Below are 10,171 nucleotides of genomic sequence, written 5' to 3'. Positions count from 1 at the left end.
CTTCCACATTTTGTCTCTCTTCCCCCTGATTCTTATATATTTTGAACTTGAATGTCCACTAGACTCTCCTTTTTTATGCACTGTTACCTTATTGACATAACTACTCAATAATGACCATTTAAGAAAGAATAGGCCATAAGAGATGATAATACAGATAATAGGTGACCTGTGCCTGGCATTCAAGGCAGCCTCTGACCCATTACTGATGGATTTACTGCACATCATCAAGTGAAATGGCATTATAAATGCTCACATTAGGGATCTAAAAATTTTTTGCAACATCAACAGAATGGTCTGGATGGACAGGTATATCTCGCACAGGACACCACTACTCTGGAATAGACTCCATATCCAAATAAAACAAAGTTCATCCCTGTCCATATTCAAGCACATCTTAGATCTATGGATGGGAAACAGTTACCCCAGGACTGCCCCCTGTGCTCCTAAACACATTATCCCATGCACGGGTCCCCTAAAATAATCTATGGTATGATCCCGGTTATTCTCATTATAGGTAATATTTAATTATCGACCATGGGATGGGTAATGTCAATCTATAACCAGATGGGATACATTATTTTGAGCACAAAAAGGAAAATCGGCTCGTCATAAAATGGCCTGAAAGGGCAACTAGCCTAGTACTTACCTTTGAACCTATGAACCCATAAACTGCGCCACACATTTACCCAATTGTCCCACAATTGAATGCCAGTCACTTTACTCTAATTGTTGTATTACTGCACAAGATTACGCAGAATCATGAAGCATGTACCATGGCTATAGCAGACTTCCAGGTTTACAAAATAGCTAGACAAGTCGACAATGAGACTGTAGGCAAAGGAAGTTTTTGCATTATGACCTTGGCTCCCACATTTGTACCAAGGATACAGGATTGTTTAGTAAATATCTGTACAGGCCATGCAGTGATCCAGTTCATTCTCAGTCTTTGATTACTGACATCCCTTCACCTTTTGATAAAGCTCCACCTTGTCCAGGAAGCATTTTAGAGACAAATTCCTGGTTTGTCTGCTTAGCAATATTTTAGAATCAGTAGTAGTTATTGCTCATTTTGCCACATTCTTAGCAAAATTGATGTAAGCCTGTAAGAGGAAGGAAATCTAATGGCCTTATACCATGGTCTTTAATACCTAGCATTAGCAGCAAATGAGAAAAAATAAAGAGAGTTGCTGTATTCAAGAAGATTTTATTTTTTTCTGAAAACAAAATGTTTCACATCTGCATTCTTCAATGTTTGGTTACTCATCTTAGAATTTCCAGCTTCTGCTTGCAGTGAAATCATGTGATTTTATGTCATACCACTCAAAATTTCTTTTTCCGTTTTTAAAGTGGACTGTAAAACCTACATATCTGATCGCACAAATGATCACCGTTTATCATTAGGGTCACTTGGTTATTACAGTACACAATCTTCCGTGTTTCATTTCATCTACAAAGTCACATAAAACCCACACTAAATGAAGCTTTGAACTCTGTTTATGCAGAAGTATGATGGTTTACAGTAAAAATGAGCTATCTGAATTGCCAATAATGTATAATACTACATAAATCTTTAAATCTAATAACATTGAGTTTATGCTAAGATTGTCGAAATTACTCACATTTATGCTGCGATTTAGATTTCTTTGCTTTCATTAATTTCTGATTATCATCTTAGTCCATATCAGGGCTACAATGGAGCAGAAGCCTAACCTGGCATAAGGCAAAATAACTATCCCTGGATTTGGTGCCAACCATCACAGGACACACACACACACACACACACACACACACACACACACACACACACACACACACACACACACACACACACACTTACTTGCATAGTTATTTATTTATTTATTGATATTTGTTAACCGGGTTAGTCAAACTGAGCCAGGGGCCCATTTTCAGTGGACACCCGAGGGTCAAGAAATATTACATATTTTTACAATGAAAATCAAATAAAAAATAAAAATAAGAGTAACAAATTAAAACCACCATGAGACATAATAAGAAAATCAACAGTTAGAGAATATCTGTACATAGATTAGGCTAAATAACAATTGACAGGTCTAGAGAATATCACACATGGAGTACATACAAACAGATAATCCAGTCAATCAATTTTTTTTAAATAAAGATATCTATGAATATATCTGCTATGGAAATGAGGGGAGAGGGAAATATAAGGGTATATGATGCACGTACAAGGAATTAAAGAGTAGAATAGTGAAAAGGAGTTAAAGTTGAGAAGAGAAGAGGCTAGATCAAGTGGGGGTTAGACTATGGCAGGACCATGTACTCTGAAGAAAAAAATTAAGTTCTATGGTACACACACCTACAAGTACTTTGGAGGAGCATGATTTCACTAGCATAACATCTTTGGGATGTGAGAGGAAACTGACCACCCAGAAAAAAAACAGCTGAGAAATGAGGCAGAGAACCAAATGTTGTAAGTAATGCTAATTTCTGTGCCACTTACCTTATATTTACTTACTCATTTGGTAACCTAGCAGGTATACTAATCCACAGATGACTTCAAAGCAAAGGGGACTACAGGAAGCAAATGAATGGGTGAGGCTAATTGGAATGGTGTGAGATTCTGTTATGACAGGTCAATGACCAACATCTGAGATCAAGCAGATAGTGTCAGTCATGTTCTTCCACAGACTGCCTCAGTACCCAGGTATTTTAGCTTTTATACACCTCAGATGTCTAACTGCAATAAACAATGCCAGCCTCAGGTGAAATTGAGCCCTAGACAAAGTTTTTCATGGTCACCCTGTTGTATACCGGTCCTTGCTGCACCTCCCCAGTACCCCTACCCTGTCTCCCCTCCCACACCCTGACCTTAAACCATCCAGATAAATTAAATCTTTTTGTTTTTCTTTTTTTCACACTTTGTCTTAATTTTTAGCTTTATTCCTCCATCCTTTTAAAACACCATAACTGGCCAAGAGTATAAGTGTGAGATAAGTAATTTAATTAAGTTGGGGAGCTGGGGGGCATTAGGTCCTTAGAAGTCATAGGGGTCTAGATTCTTTGAGGTGCATCTTAGTGCTTTTTTTTCTTGCCACATTTTGAGTGATGGCTTTCAAGTCTCATGAATGGAGAACGGCAACAGTTATCCCCTCTACACAAAGGTGGATTATCTACAGACCCTGGGAACTATAGACCCATAAGTCTCACTAGTCTTATATGTAAAGCCATGGAATGAATTATCATTGAGATTATCAACAGAGATATAGCAAACCTCCAGACACTGGACCCAACCAGTTTGGTTTTGTCAAGGGCAGATCATGCCTACTCAACCTAGTGGTGGACTTCCTCAAGAAGGTCACTAAAGCAATGGATGAGGGCAAAGTCATTCACACTGTCTACCTTGACCTGGCCATGGCATGTGACACAGTAACCCACCCAGGTATTTTTGACAAACTCAAGAGGTTAGGTACAAACCCGTATGTCACCCAGTGGATAGCCAACTGGCTCACAGACAGGACCCAGGAAGTTAGAATTGGGGAGTCCAACTCTACAAAGAGACCAGTCAGAAGTGGAGTCTCTCAGGGATCAGTCCTTGGACCACTCCTTTTCGGCATTTACTTCTTAGAAGTCAAGGCCAATGTCAGTGGTCTCTGGTTGACTAAATTTGCAGATGATGGCAAATTAGGAGCTGTCATTGAATCCTACACTGGCACAAATGTTCTCCAGGAGGGGCTGGCGCAGGCAAACAACTGGTGTCAGAGCCATGGACTAAAACTAAATGCCAAGAAATGCATAATAATACCTTTTGGGAAGTCATCCATCCCTGGTAATCATCATATTGACAAAACACCCCTTAGAGTTGACTCAGTGGTTAGGGACTTAGAGACACACATAGATAGTAACTTAGCTTTTGATCATCATGTGTCTACAGTGGTGAGGAAATCATTCTATGTTGCACAACTTATAAACAAAGGTATGGCATCTATGTCCAAGGAAGTCATTGTTCCACTTTATTTAGCATTCATCAGACCTATCATTGAGTACAATGCCCCTTTTGGTATGTACCTAACCAGACATGTCCAACAATTGGAACATCCACAGAGGTTCCTTACTAAAAGAATACAGGGTGTAAGTAATATGTCCTATGCAGACCACCTTAAGGCCCTATCCCTGTATTCTGTCTCCTACAGGCTTTTGAGGGGAGATCTATGCCTGACATGCAGGTCATTGTTAGACCCCATTCTGATGGACATCCTGCATATTCACAAAACAAACAGCACCAGAATTATCTATTCTAAAGACTTAAACCTTGCCTGTGGTATAAATAGGACCTGCTGGAGAGATAGGTATGTATCCCAGAGATTACCCCATCTACGGAACAGGCTCCCCATCCATGTGAAGCAGAGTTCCTCCCTAACCCAATTCAAGTGCAACTTGGGCAATTGGATGGGAAACAGAAATTCATCCCTGGTTTGGCACCTATGTCTCTAATGGACAGAAGTAACCTGTAAATGGTTCATCTCCAAGCCCATGTGTACACTTATCAAGGGTGTGACACATCTGCACTGGCCGAGTAATCAAGGAGCCTCAATCTTCACCACTAACACCAGTGAGGGATGTGCACATTGGGAAGATAACAAGTACACACACGGTAAGGAACAATTACCCTTAAGAGCACACAGAGATCACAATCAGCCTGGGGCTGCTTTTTTTCCTCTCTCTTTCTCCAGATCCCCAATAAAACTCCCCACTGGCACAGCTATAGGGTTAAAATCTCAGACGAGTGGTCAAGCCAAAACCTCCAGCACCCACCCTGTCCAGCCAGTGCTTTGTGTCTCTGCCCAAGTAGCTGTCACACACACACTTTGAGATTTGATTTATATACAAACACACAGGCACTCCTGGGGAAGGCTGGCATAGGTTCTCTAGGTATGCCTCCTTCTGCCCAGACTATATGGTAGTACCACATGACACCAACCACCCTTATCAGCTACTACAAAGGCCCTTACCAAAGGGTGCCCAATTCTACTGTGTAATGTTACTATTCTCCAAATAGTAAGTGTTACCAGAACTTTTAAGGCTATTTAGGAGTGGCCTATACATTATCACCAAATACATATGCAAGTACACTAAGAGTTTAAATATTTATAAACAAAACCAGCCACAATTAAAAGGTTTAAATATATTTAATAATAAATGATAAGAACACAAGACAATAATCATTAACTCAACACAGTGACAGTAGAGTTTAGAATCACAGGGATATTTTAAAACAACATTGCAGAACAGTCTCACATAAATATGGAAAACATCTGGACTACTTTTGCTATATTCCAATCTATCTCTAAGAGATACTATGCCCTATATGTCTTACTTACAGAGCCAGGCAGATATAGAGGAGAAGTGCTGAAGAGATGTTTACAGGTCCAAAACAAAATACAATATACACTGACTTTCTTTCTGAGATAGTTCTTAAATTAATAATACACATTTCTGCTGGGTCATCTCAGATTACATCATTCTTGTCACACCTGCCCTTAGTTTCCAGGCTAACAGGAACTTAAAATTTAACATGTCTCTGTTAAAAATACTTATCTCTTAGAAGCTGACACTTCTCTCTTAGAAGCTTGCCTGAAACTGAAAACAATTACCTTGGAAACCTGTAATTACCTTTGTTTCCAGACAATAGGAAAGCCTATAACTTTAGACATTGTGTCTGCTTTGAGCTGAAACAGAGATAACAGAGTCATAAACAAGTTCTACTTATTTTCTTAGAGTTTGCAAGTTAGCTCTGTATATTCCAGCCTTTACCATCAACACATACATTTGCATAGGCATGTAGTTTATACACATTTCTCCTCTTTTCCAGCAGGGTGCACTGTGGTTACAATCTTGAAGCTCAGTACAGAACATGTAGTTTTCTTACATTTCTAAGGCAAGCATACAAATCATATTACTATTCACAAATGACATAGAATTATTTACAAAATTCTATCTAGCTGGGCTGGCAGCATTCACAAAGGGTATCAGAACTTGACAGAGATTTGGGATGCATGGCTAGTCTTAAAAAGGCCCTTGTGGTCATTAGCCTAGTAAACACCTATGAACCTATGAAACTCAAATATCTGTCATTACTTAGTGACTGGAAACCCTCAATGATTTGCCAGAAAAAGCACAAACATTATGAGGAACTGACCAAAATATGAAGCAAAATCAGAGATCAGGGACAGGCCCCAGCTCCCCCCTCCACACAGATACACACACGTACACTCACACAGATGTTACAGCCACTGGTAAGGCATTGACAGTCCACCTCAGAAATTTGATTGCAATCAATCAATCAAATAAATGAATGAAAGAATAAAATATAAATAACTGCCACACAGGAATGTGTCTTCTTAGCTCATGGTTATCAGAACCAATGACAACCCCCCCCCCCAACCATTCCTCTCAGGCTCAAAAAAATAATTAGGAACAAAAGAAAAAATCAGGGATATATATTGTTCTTATGTATTTTGAAAGCTACTTGAATAACAGGCCAGGCTTTGCATTAGTATGCTTTTTTTTCCCTGAAGGCTATTAAGTCAGAAACACTCCAATTTATGGCATTATTTAGTGGCTGCAATGCTCACTGATTTACAAGAAAAAACACAAATGTTACTAGAAACAGACCAAAATAGAGGCAAAATCAGAGACATTTTTCAAATTCAGGAACAGCTGATGGCATGTATATCCCCCACATGCATATACTACACACACACACACAAACACATGTGTGCCCGCACACACACACACACACACACACACACACACACACACACACACACACACACACACACACACATGCAAACATATGCTCACATACACAGTTACAGCTGTTTATATGACTGTGACTGTACATTTCAGACATTTTATTGGGATCAAACGATTGAATTGGCTCACAGCAAGAGGTTCTCCGGTTCGATTCTCGGCCGGGGTGTCTTCTGTGTGGAGTCTGCATATGTTATCCCTGCGTTCATGTGGGTTTCTTCCTGGTGCTCTGGTTTCCTCCCACTTTACAAAGACATGTGTCTTGAACATTTCTCCCTGGGCCTCCGCTGAAAATTGGCTTTGTTCCCAATCGGACTTTGCCTGTTAACAAATGTAAAATAAAAATAAAAATAAATACATAAACAACAACCTCAAGGGAATGTAACTTCTCAGGTTACTGCTGTTAGAATACACTGCAATCTCACCACACTCATATCTCTCAACCCTTTAGCTCAAGAACCAACTAGAATGCAAAAAAATAATGGGGGACAAATGACCAAGATCAGGGACAGAAGCCGTTGATGACTGCCTTGACTTCAGAGAAGTAGATGCCTAAAAGGAGAGACCCCAGTACCAATCTCTGTGGGACTCCACTAGTGACTGACCTATTTGTGGAGGTGGATGCCCCTACTCTAACTTCTTGCATCCTATCAGAGAGCCTGCTAGCTTCAGTTGATTGACATATAGGTTTATGCCTAATTCCGTAAGCTTAACTATGCTCAGGAGGTAGGCAGTGTCCACTTTTTTGCCCTCGTCAATAGCTTTCTTGACCTTCTTGAAGAGGTCTACCAGGCTGAGTAAACATAACCTGCCTTTGACAAAACCAAACTGAGTAGAGTCCAGTGTCTGTAGGTTTTCTATGTCATTGTTTAGCAGATACATGGTAATTCTTTCCATGACCTTGTATATGAAAGTAGTCAGACTTACATCCATATATGTGTATACACACACACACACACACACACACACACAGATATATATATATACATATATATATATATATATATATATATATATATATATATATATGTGTGTGTGTGTGTGTATAAGGTCTACTTCAGATTGTTGAACTGCTGGAACATCAAACCGCATATGGTCGAGAACAAATGCATGAAACCTCAGAACATTGAAACCTAAATAAAAAGAAAACCTTTTTTTCCCTGCAGAAGGGGAGCTATGTCCCCCTGCACCCCTCACACACCCTGTTACTTAAATATACCATCTCAGAGATCACACTTACATTGAAGTAAATGGGAATGTTTTCCCTACGGTCAACTCCATGCAAATGGTTTGATGTTCTAAAAAAATTATGTTTTCATCTTGGTGATCTGCGGTTCAACATTCCAGCCACTTGACAATCTGAATATATATATATCGGTCCCTTTCAGAAGCTCTCTCAGTGTGAAAACAGAAACTGGAAAAAAGGAGTGCCACATAACTCCTCTTCAGAGTTTAATAAACATTCCACATTTTTAATGTATCCATCACCAAGCACTTAAAATCAATTTTACATGACCCATATTTATAATGCCTACCCATGGCATTCTTTTCATCTTTTATGGAAACAGCATATTTGTGTTCGTAAATTCTCTTATATAGTTCTCTGGTGGTTCTACCTATATAAAAAGAATTACATGCCACACAAAAAAAAAAAAACAAGATAAATCACATACTTGGCTTTACAAGTAAAAATTCCATTAACATTGATGCTCATGTTATTAATAAAACAAAAAGTTTCTTCAATGTACAAATAATTCCACTTACGTTCATAGGCTGGTACTAGGCTATCAGCCCTAGGGCCTATACAAGCCTAGCCGTAACAATTCCCTAGTTATTTCTTGCCACAATATTTACTTCCCTGGAGCCCTGTCTAGCAGGGTGACTGACGTGATCCCCAGGGTGAATTTCCTATCTTCCATCCAATCGTCAAGTTTCCTTTTGAAGAGGGCCAATGAGGCACTCTGATTGACATTTATGGGCAGTCTATTCTAGAGTCTGGGAGTCTCTGGGTCAGGAACCTATCCCTCTAGCATGTTTTGTTGATTGTGATGACAACATTTAGATCCCTGGAGCATGTGGCTCTGAGGGATTGGGATTTCTTTAAGTGTAGCATGTCCAACAGCTCTGGGATTGACATGGCCTTGTATGTTAAGCATAGGTCACCTCTGATTAGATGATATGTGACAGAGTATAGCTGGAGTTTTTTTAGATGGTCAACAAAGGGCATCTGCTTTAGGCCTGTGATTCTTTTAGTGAGATATTTCTGAGGCCTTTCCCATTGTTGCAGATGTCTTGAGAGGTACATACCAAATGGGGCATTGTATTCTATAATGGGTCTAATGAGGGATGAGTACAGTGGAACAATGACCTCCCTTTTTCTGGATGAAAAGCCCTTAGTGATGAGGTGTGCCACTTAGAAGGATTTCCTGACTGTTGTGGCGATGTGGTTATCAAAGGTGAGACCACTGTCCACCTGTGTCCCTAAGTCTCTAATCACACTTTTGGTGTTTAGTGTACTGCCACCTATGTGGTAATTCATGGGTACATGTTTTTTCCCAAAGGGGATAACTATACATTTCTTGGCATTGAGCTTGAGCCCATCGCTCTGGCACCAAGCATCTGTTTCTGTAAGGCCCTTTTGTAGAATATCCACATCATTTGGGGAGTCAATAATGGCTCCCAGTTTGCAGTCATCTGCGAACTTTGTTAGCCAGAGTGCCTTAGTGTTGGCCTGTACTTCAGAGAAGTAGATGCCAAACAAGAGCGGTCCCAGGACTGAACCCTGAGGTACTCCACTTGCCACTTGTCTGGAGCTGGATTTGGAGTCGGCTACATTTACAGTGTGGATTCCGTCAGTAAGCCAGTTGGCAACCCATTGCGTGACGTAGGGATTAATGCCCAGCTTAATAAGTTTATCTATGATTCCAGAGTGGGGGATGGTGTCGAAGGCCTTGGTGTGGTCCAGATAGGCTGTGTGGACTGCCTTACCCTTGTCCACAGCTCTGGAGACTGATTCAAAGAAGTCAGTCAGGTTCAGGAGACAAGATCAGCCCTTCATGAACCCAAACTGGGTGGGGTTCAGTGTTAGAAGGTTGCCAATGTCTTTCTTTATAAGTTCCATGATAATACATTCCATAGCCTTGCAGATCAGGCTCGTCAGACTGATGGGATGGTAGTTCCCAGGATCTAAGGTGGATCCCCCCTTGTGGATTGGGATAACTGTAGCTGTGCACCACTTAGTGGGCCCGAAGCCTGAGGTGAGGCTATGATTAAACATGACACTTAGATGAGGTGCCAGTTCATTTTGTAGTTCATGTAGTACACAGCCCGGGATGTCATCTGGTCCCATGGATGCTGTATTGTTAGCTTTGGAGAGTGC

The sequence above is a fragment of the Protopterus annectens genome, chromosome 6.part1 (genome assembly GCF_019279795.1).
Source record: "Protopterus annectens isolate FY-2018-M chromosome 6.part1, PAN1.0, whole genome shotgun sequence".
Lineage (NCBI taxonomy): Eukaryota > Metazoa > Chordata > Ceratodontiformes > Protopteridae > Protopterus > Protopterus annectens.
The sequence above is the reverse complement of the archived record's forward strand: the minus strand, read 5'-3'. Positions refer to the sequence as shown.